This window comes from Spea bombifrons, chromosome 5, assembly GCF_027358695.1.
Source record: "Spea bombifrons isolate aSpeBom1 chromosome 5, aSpeBom1.2.pri, whole genome shotgun sequence".
NCBI lineage: Eukaryota > Metazoa > Chordata > Amphibia > Anura > Pelobatidae > Spea > Spea bombifrons.
Genome location: NC_071091.1, coordinates 16,076,606 through 16,088,291, shown reverse-complemented (window position 1 = coordinate 16,088,291; position 11,686 = coordinate 16,076,606).

The following is an 11,686-nucleotide window of genomic DNA, read 5'->3' as shown; positions in this document are numbered from 1 at the left end:
TCTTGGTTAGTAATATTTCCATAGTGTGACGGAATCCCCAATATTTATGCCACAGATAGGTTCTGTTTCTGTGCAATTTTATATAAAATACATATCGCATCAGAGGCCATATTAGTGTCCTTCACAATCCACACCAATTGCTTGACCTGCTCTGTACGAAAGACAATTTAAAAACTTTTAGCTGCGCAAACTGCACATACGCAATTTACGTACACCTAGAGGTGAGGACCTGGAGGTGAGGACCTCTGCTGGTGAGATTGAGGTACAGTGCACTTGCCCCATTCTTTTTATGGCCAGGATTTCTGGTGAGAGCCGGGTAAGTGGTCTGGGGGGGGGTCTGTGAGGTGTCACACAGTGCTGCCTCTTCCTGCCAAGCTGAGGTGAAAGGGGCTGGTAGTATCCTAATCTACAGGCATCCTGCCCCGTCATGGGGGTTCAGTGTGGGGACAGGGGAGAACACAGCGTGGGGTATCAGCATGTGCCCCAACTGTCTGGCTCTGTGCAGGACAGTCCCTGTTTTACCACTCTATCCCAGTGTCCCACTGAGCTTATCAGGTTTGTTGTGGTCTGATTTCACCCTCTGGTGTCTGGGACACCGGACAATGGATACTTCACATGCGCACAATTGTAGGGGGTGTTAGTGATACTGAGCAGCCTTTAAAGTCAATATAAAGTTTCTCAACATTAATTTCAATATTTGCTGTGGATAATTGCTATTGATCAAAATTCCAAAATGGCAGCTTCTACTATGGGTAAGGGGTTTGCTTCCCATGTAAGGCAAAGGAAATGGATCCAGACGTATTAAAGGCAACTGACCGGAGACATACTTCTTTTGAAATGATTTGTGAGTTTTAGTAAAAATGTTACACAAAATATGATCCATTGCATATACTTTTATGAATTGAAGAGGCCATTTTCATTATTTAGTTGTCCCGAATGTCACACATGTATTACTCCACAATCTTCAACAAGTATAGCATTCTGTTTCACTTATTTTGTGTTCTGAAAAGTTTCTGTAGTGTGGGGAGTTTAAGGAGACTTTATATAGAAGTCCATTAAAAGAAGTCCAGTAAAATAATGGAATCCACTTTCTGTTCATCAGGTCAATTTATTAAAACTCTCTTTTTTTATTTGTGTTCTTATAGAAAATAATTAGAATAATGAAATTACATACCCAGAGTTTTACATAAAGAGGAGCTACATGGTTGTACTCACAGCAGAAAGGCATCATTGGGTGTTGTATATTAACACAACATGTGCAGTGGCTGGAGACAACTCGTCAACCATGGGTCTGTTGGACCATGCTGGTCTTGGAAGAAAGTGTAGGTTTAAATTGTGATATTTTAAATATTTTCAAGCAGTCCAGAAACCAGAGCCGCTAAGCCAGTTTTCACTGGTTAGACCTGCTGGAGTTAGTTGAGGTAGCTGAAGACTCATCTCATGTGATATTGGCCACTACTCTCCGGACACAATGTGGCGGTTCACAGGTTACACATGAACTCAACACTTATCATTAGATATCCTCTAGATTATTGTAGTCCAGTTGGAGGTTTTTGTGCCAGTATACAATATATATACAGCATATGTTTTTTTTGTACTACCCCATGTCTACAAAAAACCCTGCATTGCAGTATTTATTATATCACTTACTTAAACAAAACTGCACTCATCAGCATGCGCCTCTGAACATTATGAAGCCCTTAACCTTAAAAAGTCAGACAACACTGCCCACTATCAAACTCTTTGTAATTCCGTTTTTATTTATAATAAAGTAATTCAGCTTTTATTTATAATTATCACATTTGTGCACGTATGTGAAGATTTCCTATACTGATTCGTAACATTTTCTGAATAGCTTATTTAATATTATAGTGTGGTGTGGAGCCTTTTTTTCAGTGCTTATCGGTGTTATAGAATATCACTTTAATGTAATCTGTTTATGTCGGTGGAGACGCGCATGTAGTTCTTGTTGATTATGAGTAAATGCTAATGGAAGTTTTAGGATAGCCGTGGCAGAGTATGATTATGCCTAGTGGGATCAAATTAAGATTAACACCATCCACACAGAAACATTCCAGGTTTATGTTGTACAAAATCGCAAATAAATTATTGAGAGTATGTGAACAAAAAGCCCTTTTGGAACAAGGTGGGTATGACTTACAAACTACAATACCTATAACCGCCACCCAAATTGTAGCCACACATTGTCATTCCTGGATGGTTATTACCAGGCCCGGGCTGTGTATATGGCACACCGGGCAAATGCCCTGGTGGGGGGGGGGGTGATTGGGCCATATACTGCATTGTGCAGCTGCCATTAATACATATAGCTGCTGCTATGAACAAATGCGTTCATAGCAGCAGCCATATGTATTCAATGGTGGACCATGGCCTTAAAGTGCCAGGGCTACTTATTCATCCCCAGTCCAGCCTTAAGTAGTAGGCTAGGCCCTGACAACATGGAACGGCTCAATTTTATAATTATAATTTATAAATATTTAATTAATGAATACTTTATTATGGTCTTAAGCATATTGTTCTCCACAAACATGCATTTATTGTAATTAAATACCTTGTGGAGGTAAAAATACTTTTAGATTTTAACTCAAAATGTTAACTTTAGTTTTAAAAACCTCTAGTTTTACAAGGACAAATAATTATTCCTGGCTAAAAAAAAAAAAATCACACATATATAATTCATTTATATAGGTTAGCATTTTGTTGACTGTAAACTTTGATCGTTTTCAGCTGGGACTCTGGCTAGCCATGTTCCCAAGATTTACATAATAATAATAATAATCAGGTTGCTTGTTTCCAAATGCTTTATGGAGATTGAGTGAAGAAGCAATTAATGAGAATTTACGCTGGGTGAAATAGCTTTCTTTATTGGAACACCGAGTGTAGCCAGAGGATTCACATCGCAGTTCTAGCTCGGATTAGCATATTGTAATGTTCCTCAGGAAACAGACAGCTTCATTAATGAGATAATGAGTTGTACTGGTGTCTGGGAAGTGGCAGGTTCTCTTGACCGACCAGGCCTCGTTAACACAAAACAAAGGCATTTGATACGCAAACATGTATTAAGACAGAATATATGCAGCAAAAGACGGAAAGAATACAGCACTCTTGAAAGTCAGTGACGATGTTGTGTTCCGTCTCGTTGCACATCTTTGGCATGGCTATGTTCGATTGATTAGGGTTGGTGGCTTTTCTCTGCTCAAATTGTAGAATGCATGCCAGGAACTTTCTAAATGAGCTGACCCTGAGACTTGTGAGATATTAAGCCCGTTGTGACAATACATAATATATAGTGACTCACCAAATGATTGTAATACCAGTTCTCAAGGATTATTTAAATATACACTTAATTAATTCTCGTGCATTCAAGAAAGGGATATCAGCCATAACATTACTGGAAGCAAAAGCACCACGTGGGAGTCTGATATGATAGTGGCAGCGTAGAATAGGAAGGGGTCCGATCCGGACTGCGTGACCCTGAGAATCTCGCACTTCCCAAGACCCCAAGACTGGGGAAAAAGCCCTGAGACTCAGGGGCAAACCCAGAGAGTTCACAGGTATGGTAGTATCTAGCATGGCTGACATGCTTCATCCGCACCCTGGGTGGGCAACATTCGTTTCCACGTTCCTTTAATATAAAGAAACCATTTATCTATGAACAGTCTTTTTTAAATATTGTTAGTTTAATTTTATTATCATATAAATGTTGAAACCACCTCCTTACATGAACATTATCAGGTATTAGAGTGCCACACACAGAACAGCATATATAGTGTACTCCAGTTCATACATTAGGCATGTGTGTACTTTGACAAACCCTTGGAGTTATATCCTAAAAGAGGATATTATGGGGAGAGAAAAAACACATCTTGGCACTGACCTATGTGCAAATCCTTTCACTTCTGTGCTGTCTGTGAAAGCTTAGTTACTAAAGTACAGGTATGTGCTTGTCCAGAATTTAAAAAAACCCCTGCAGATCCCTTTTTATTAGTTTTTCCAAGATAATACATTTGCGGAAAGCATTAACTGTTTGAGTACTGGGGTGCAACATGTTTCGGTGGCAGTGCCAATGTGTCGCCCCACTCCGACGCTAAAAGGGCTAAAGCATACGGCTGGGGTCAAAAGCAGAGGGCAACCATCTTGGACCGTTTTCAAGGTGTAACTTTTAGACACAAATGTTTTCTGTCTAAAAAAGACTGCTGAACAGTCCTTTTCTCATACGAGGTGCAAAATTCACAGACGTCTCTTCAGCTAGGAAGTCGCCTGGAGATTCTCAAACACATTTCTGGAAATCTTTTATAATATCTGTCTATTTAACTAGTTTGAACGAAAATGTAAAAAAATAACAAACAGAACTGGTAGAAAAACTTACTTTCCACCTTGATTTTTTTTTCATTCAGCAATATTTGAGAATTTGCTTTCAACACTCCACAAAATGCATCCTTAGTTCCTCACTCTAAATAAATAGACATGTCCTTTAACCAAATAAATAGCTTAGACTCGTAGAGCTTATGCCACCTACCTGGCTTCATCCATATGGCATGGTAATATTTTCCTAATACACACAAGTGTTCATTATTAGGCCCTCCATGAGGTTTAACCCTAGGAGTGCGCCAGGCATGTGATCTGCAAAACTCTTTTTTTCCTGTTGTCGTACAGGGGCACGACAGCAAAAATATACTAAAAATATAGATTATATGCAAACTTTTTTGGGGACATTTGGGCTACAAACATCATTATTATAATTATCTTTTATTTATATAGCGCCAACAATTACACAGCGCTTAATACAATACATAAATTCAAAGGGTATCACAAGATGAGAATTGACAGACTAAGACAAACCCAGGGCCGGCCGAAGACTTAACGCCGCCTGGGGCGAAGTTTAAAACGCCGCGTCATTTTAAACTTCGCCGACGCCATTATCTACCCCCCCCGGTACTTACCTTTAAACAGTCATGCGGCGAGTCTCCCTGCTCTGCCACGGTGCCGGCTTGTACTGCTGAGCGCCGGAAATTGACGTCACTTCCGGCGCTCTGCATTACAAGCCGGCACCGGGACCGAACAGGGAGACTCGCCGCAGAGGAGAGAGAGAGAGGGGCGCCGAGCGGGTAAGCGAAAACCACTCGGTGCCCCTCTCTCTCCCCTCCGCTTCAAAAAAAAAAGCGCTTGGGGCGGCAAAGTGCCGCCCCTTCTAAAGTGCCGCCTGGGGCAATTGCCCCAGTCTGCCCCATTATAGGGCCGGCCCTGGACAAACCGATACATTAGGTGGAGAGAGTCCGGCTCGCAAGCTTACAATCTTATTTGTTCTAGACTTCTAGATATCTAGACATTATTTTCATCATCTTTCTAACCTCTGTTCTGCCCCCTCATACATATACAAGTTTATATATACATAAACACATACATATATACCCACATACATACATATACACATACACACAGCACTTACTACATGCTCCACTTCTCTTGTGACCTGTAGGTCCCGGACTTTGCTGCGCGCCTGGAAATTACATCACTTCTCACCGCGCAGTATCAGTGAGGGAGGATGATTGCCGCATGTTGTGGGACCCAAACTCATCGCCACATCGTAGGACAAATGAGAGGTAGCTCCATGTGCTCCACGTTAATCTGGCAGTGAGTGTATACTATCTATTATGCGGCTGTGAGTGTATACTATCTAGAGATCCCCTTGGGGGTCTGTTATTACCCCAGGGATCTCATTTGGCAGAGGGGAACCCCTGTGATGTCACTCATGACATCACCAGTAAGGTTCCCCTTTTTTAACACTGTTCTCTAATAGAGTGACAGGGCTACTATATTACAATGCCAGCACAGACATATCTCTTACTCACATAATCACAATTTCCTATTTACGACATTGTCTTTTTACACATTTTTTACACATCTCACATAAATACTGATACACAGGTAGTTACTTGGTAGTTCACTTGGGTGCTATACCGATTTGCTATTGTCCATTTAGACGTGGCTATGGACATACGTAACATAAGAACATGCCCGGAACCCTCAAGGGTGACAATATCGTAAATGCAACACCACCATATTATTAACAACTGTATCTGAACAATATTGCTTTGATTGTTGATAAATATGATTGATGACATCCTTTTTTGAGGAGGGTGTTCTTTCAGCATCTCATGGAAAAAGATCTATTGTCTTAATTTGACATACGTCAACACGAGACAACCGGATAATATTTTCCCATTTCTTTAATCTCCCCTCCTAAAGTGGGAATGCTGGATTTTAGAAATCCAGCGGCTGAACAATCGATAATAAGCAGCAGTGTATGTGCTGATTACTTAGTTGCATGAGTGACAAATTATCGCAAAGTTTAAATAACAAAGAGCAGCCTGTAGCTGAATTTGGCTGAAGTGAGATTTAAAATTCCCCAAATCCCTGCACTCAGTGGTATTAACATGGATGAAAGTTTAAACCTCTCACTACAGACGTTTTCTTATTTTAGCAGATTAGCTATTACAGCTGATACACGAGCAGGAAATCTATTTTCCATTCTACATATACAGATATTAGTTATTAAGAAATCAATTTATATGATGTTTGCAGTTTAAATAGAACATTTAGGAATAATTAAAATGCAGTACCGTTATATGACTAATGGCCGAGTTTAATATAAACTCTCACTATTTATTTAATTTTTTGGTCTTCAGAATTTAGAGGTCGGAAAAATCATCATATTCTCCATATAGTTGTAAATTTTGTGGGTGAGCGCAGGCAATCCACACTGATTTCTGGAAGTATTCCTACTCTGAGACATCAAGTCTGCTTTTTCTAAGGAGACAGTACTATTTATTATTATTATTTGTATAAAAAGAGTGTTCTTGATGTTAAAAAGCGAGTGCGTAGGTGCTTGGATATAAATCCTTCGCCTGTGCATGGCATTAGGTAATTGCTGTAGAGCACATATATCTGCTATATCCTCAAGGAGAAAATGCTAACCTTTAATTATTTAAATAATAATAATTATTATTAATAATGTAAATACCTGCTGTTGTCACATGACAGAAGCTAAGCATTAAGCATGGATAAATGATTGCATATCTTGTGCTGAATATACCCTAACCCATACACTTAATAGTACACTCTATAAAATGACCACCAAAACAGCAGGCTATAATAATAATAATATGAATTATAATTACCTAGATGATGTACAAATAGATAGTAGCAGGACTGCTTAAGGTAAAGATCACACATTTTCACATTAACTAGTATAATAATAATAATAATAATAATAATAATAATAATAATAATAATAATAACACAATGCCACAGTCTAACATGTTGTAACTTTGTACATGAAGCCCTAAATTCATATTTACTAATGAGCTAGATTAGAAAATATTATCAAATGAACCAAAAAGAAGAGCCAGATTCAGCTCAGCTTCAAATGAGCATAAACTACAAACAGGAATCCTGAACTCTTTGTACTAACGCATTATACACATGCCTCGGGAACTTTCTCAATAAACCAACCCCAGCCCTGTTTACCTTTTGCTAGTCTGTGACAACGTTTCTATTATAATGAACCAAATAGTTCTAATAACTTTCATCTATAACCCATTATATTGTAATATTATTCCCAAGATATTCTCTACCGGGTCACCTGTAATCGGTCAATCATGATATACCAGCAAGGAAATCTCCAATTAATATACTGTTTCATTAACTCTTAGTGTGCCAATTATGTTTGTCATACCCACCCCCCATTTCAATGGTGTTTGAGATGGAGAAATAAGAATTAATAATAGTTATTTCTTTGTAAAGTTGAAGCAAAATTAAGCAAGTTGATAACTTCTCTTATTGTTTAAATTATTTTTATTGTGATAGTTCTGCATTGTGATTTGTCTGTTTCCTGCAACGGGGTTAACAGTGTTTTGAAAAGTAAAGAACAGAAAGAGAATACATATTCATTATCAGCTATAATTGCCTTCGGCTTCTCTTCTTGGGAATAGCTGTCATGTTACTCTGCACAATCAATACAGTTGGTACTAGTATTTGCAAAGCAGTAGGGATAAGGAAAAGAATATGCCCAACAAACAAGCAAAAACGAGGAAGATACCAAGAAATGTTTATGCCCCAAGCTCTGCCCCGTGGAATATTCTCTTCTGGGGATTTTCCTCTACATTTAATAGAAGCTAAGTAAAACGTAAAAGAGATGCGGTAAAGCAAACATTGTGGAATCTCATTGCGAAAAGATTAAAAGAAGAAATACAGTTAGAACTCAGGAGATTACATAGTAGAATAAAGCAGCCATATTCCGGAGGAAGCATGGAATTAGAACATGGTGACAAAATCATGACGGTTTTGATGGGTGATCAGGACCTATGACAGTATTTAGTAAAGAAGACCCCAGCCCTATTTTTATATAAAATACATGAATTAACGCTTTTGTGGCGTTAATTTAATTTTGTGTCATTTAATTCCTTTCCTAGCTGCCTCTACTGTTTTCTTACACATGCTCAGTAGCAGCTCCTTTATAATTCAAGGGGAGCAGCGGCATATAACTTCATGAATCCTAGCTGTAGGCAGTATGCGCCTGAAGTGTACTTAAGTATGCTTCCTGCTTACACTTCCTGGTTTCCATAGAAGCAGCTAAAAGGAAGAAGGACAATGAGACTCTAATAACTAAAGAACATATAATTAGGTGCAGTAAAATTATTTGATGTCCATTCAAAATGCACTGGAACATGCACTAACAATAAAAAACTATTTTACTTTTTTGACTCATCACCTTCTGGCATGGGTAACCGATCCTAACCATCTCATGGGTAAAGTGTTTCCTACTTCTCCTTACGCTATGTATAACAGAAAGGGTTCTAAGTTGCATTGTTTGAACATCTGCTTTGAATGTATCCATTGAAGTCAGTAATGAAAATTGTTATTATAGTACTCTGACATTTCTAGGTAAATGCAATATGACATTCAGAAGATTAAGGAACCGTCACATTTCTTTGCAATATCAATGGGGAACAAGAGGAACATTTATTGAATACCTTGTATTGTCTTGATTATTGAGAGAGCTGAGGTTAATGTTGAAGTGAGGTGTGATGGGCCACAGCAACAGAAGTAAAAAAAAAGGAGGAGGGCCATGAGCCACAATTAGAACATACAGATAGGGAGGGAAATTATTATATTTCACAGATATCATTTTTGAGTTGACTCTAGAGGTATTGGGAAGCTGCTGGAGAGCTTCCAACATGAACCAACAGACATTGTGATTCAGAAGTAACATTTAGGTGAGATAGTGGAGCAATGAAGGAAACAGTGACAAGTGGAGTTTCTGCCTCGTTTATCTGTGACCTTCCATGCTGTGTAATTGTTGGTGCTATATAGACAAAAGATAATAATAATACTTTAGATGTCACCATGATAATGATATATGTATGATTTTACTTTTAATTAGTCAAATGTAACTTAAATACATTTTTGCTATTCTGTATCTTTTCTTTATTACGTTTTGGAATAATTTGCAATGTAAGGTACTATGTTCTGACTTTGTACATTGAGCTTAAGTTAAATTGTGCTCTGAGTCCTGATTCTGCTGCCAGCCCTGACTTTGACTTCTCACTTCCTAAAGAAGTGCCTATAGTATCCTGACCAATCACGTCCTTTAGGAGTAATAAGTGACTTTATTTGTGTTCTTCTCCATGTAATGAATTATATTAAAAAATAATAATGAATTAATTATCACATTGTTTTCTACAATAAAAGCTTAAATTCATCAGATATTCGGCAAACCCTATTCTGATTGCTTTAATATTTCAATTATTATTAGCAGAAGCATAATGAGGTCAGCCGTTACAGGAATTGTACAGTCACACACACTGCTCATTAGAGCTCATATTTTCAGTTTCTTTCCTTCTTCCGCCTTGAATTTGCTGTGTATATGATTACAGACAGATAGACAGCCACACTGGGGATAATTGACGCTCAGCATGGCTAAGTCTGCAAACACATTGCCTTAGGCAGGCTTGAAGACTCCAATTCCCATCCATGGAAACCACACGAGGGATCACAGCATTATTCAGTCACTTGCTACACTCAACGTCCAACAGGCTAATACAGAATAACTGCATTAAATAAAAATATGCATGAGCCTTTTAATTTTTTCCCTCTAAAACTTGAGAAAATAAATTACATTTTCTGTTTTCTGAATTAGTTTTAATTCAATGTAATGTAACCCTGGGTCCTTTAGAAAAAGTATTCTGCTTAGAGCTATTTCTGTCATTGAAAAAACATACTGGAAATGATATACTGTTTTGCAAGGTGCACTGTATTAGGAAATCTTGAATTCCAGTAAAAACATAAGGTCCTGCCCCAAATGCACCTGCTTAACACTAAAATCAATGGTCACCTTTCTTAGTCTCCTTTTTTCTCACACATATTCTCCTTTGTTCCTGCCAAGTTCATTTTCCCTCTGTCCTCTCTCCCCATTTCTATTTTCCAGAATAAAAAGTAGAGGGATGAACATACCATATACAGTACGGAGACAGTGCAATGAAATAATATGGAGGTAGAGCCAGGTTAGAAGAACCTGCAAGTAATGAAAAAGAAAAAAGCTCTGCAACTCAAATACGTGAAAATAGTTATGAAATATTTTTTTGTGTAAATAAAAAGATTTTTCTTTCCTCAATAAGTACCATTACACCTGCCCCCCCCCCACACACACATATAATTAGTTCTGGAAACACTAACAAGTTTTGTTATTTTGGCTATTTACCAAATAAAGTCAAGTTACAGGTAATCATGGATATGGGCTTAAAGTACAGCCTGTCAGATTTAAATTCAAATACAAATTGGTGGAAGGGTTTAGGATTTACAGATCTTTAATATGTATCGCACTCTTTTTCAAGGGACCAAAAGTAATTGGACAAGAAACACATAAGCTGTTTCATGGACAGGTGTGGGGTATTCCTTTGTTACTTCCTCATCAATTGAACAGGTAAAAGGTCTGGAGTTGATTGCTATGAATTTACAATATGTGGTCAAAAGAGCTCTCAATGCAAGTGAAATAATGATGCTATAAACCATTGGAAAAAAGTCGGTATTATCTCATGTTGTCCTATAAGCTGATTATTTGTAGCATTCGTACTAAAGTCTTAATATCCAAAAGTCCAATTCCTCATTTACTGAAATGTCCCTCTAAGACATTGTATTGTTTCGCACAGGCAGTAGAAGGAGTCAGGGCGCTCCTCAAGTATATTTACCAAAAAACAGAGACAGAACACATACAAACTGCTAATATGCAGCTGCCATAGACATATTTAAAAAAAAACACACAAAAAACAACTTTTACTGTAATGCTAGTGATACATTTTTAATACACAACGAACAGGAGATTAAAGAGTTTAGTTCTGAAAATTGGGACTGCCCTGCAAAATCCATGCTTGTTGGGATTTATGAGGTAGGTCTGCATAAGTAGTTTGGTCATCAAACACGATCTAGTCCTTTTTAAACTGAAAGACTATGGTCGTAGTCAGCTGCTTCTTACCCCATACCCCGATTTTCCTTCACACACAGGAGGTGGGGATGTCCACGTGGCCAATGGCTAAATGTAAACAGCTTGAGCATTTATTGAATAGGTTTTTTAATATGGAAATCTGGAAAATTGCAACATTCTCCT